Raw genomic sequence first — 993 nt, 5'->3', positions numbered from 1 at the left:
CATGTTGCTTGTCATCTGTGTGTGTGGCTACTAAGGATAGCTGGTCGTATCGTTTCGTGGCTAGTTGGTGTTCATGGATGCGGATCATTAGCTGTCTTCCTGTTTGTCCTATGTAGTGTTTTGTACAGTCCTTGCATGGGATTTTGTACACTACATTGGTTTTGCTCATGCTGGGTATCGGGTCCTTCGTTCTGGTGAGTTGTTGTCTGAGAGTGGCAGTTGGTTTGTGTGCTTTATGAGTCCTAGTGGTCGCAGTAGTCTGGCTGTCAGTTCAGAAATGCTCTTGTTATATGGTAGTGTGGCTAGTCCTTTGGGTTGTGGCATGTCCTCGTTCCATTGTCTTTCCCTTAGGCATCTGTTGATGAAATTGCGGGGGTATCCATTTTTGGTGAATACATTGTATAGGTGTTCTTCTTCCACTTTTTGCAGTTCTGGTGTACTGCAGTGTGTTGTGGCTTTTTTGAATAGTGTCTTGATGCAACTTCTTTTGTGTGTGTTGGGGTGGTTGCTTTCGTAGTTTAGAACTTAGTCTGTGTGTGTGGCAGAATCCTTTGTGGTGAATTCTCCATTAGGTGTTCTCTGTACCATCACGTCTAGGAATGGGAATTGGTTGTCCTTTTCTTCCTCTCTAGTGAATGCAAGGACTGTACAAAACACTATATAGGACAAACAGGAAGACAGCTAATGATCCGCATCCATGAACACCAACTAGCCACGAAGCGATACGACCAGCTATCCTTAGTAGCCACACACTACTATTATAGGACTAGACAAACAGAGAACTGCCTGGGAATTCCGAGAGGCATGGCATTCATCCACAGATTCAATCAATAAGCACATCGATGTGGACCCAATATACCATTGCAGTACCGTTGGCAATGATCTTTTCATCTTCACTGTCAACGGGGGTGGTACCAGGGGATTGGAGAGTGGCGAATGTTGTGCCCCTCTTCAAAAAAGGGAATAGGGATAACCCCGGGAATTACAGGCCAG

The sequence above is a fragment of the Chiloscyllium plagiosum genome, chromosome 13 (genome assembly GCF_004010195.1).
Source record: "Chiloscyllium plagiosum isolate BGI_BamShark_2017 chromosome 13, ASM401019v2, whole genome shotgun sequence".
NCBI classification, from domain to species: domain Eukaryota; kingdom Metazoa; phylum Chordata; class Chondrichthyes; order Orectolobiformes; family Hemiscylliidae; genus Chiloscyllium; species Chiloscyllium plagiosum.
This window is presented reverse-complemented; position numbering follows the sequence as displayed.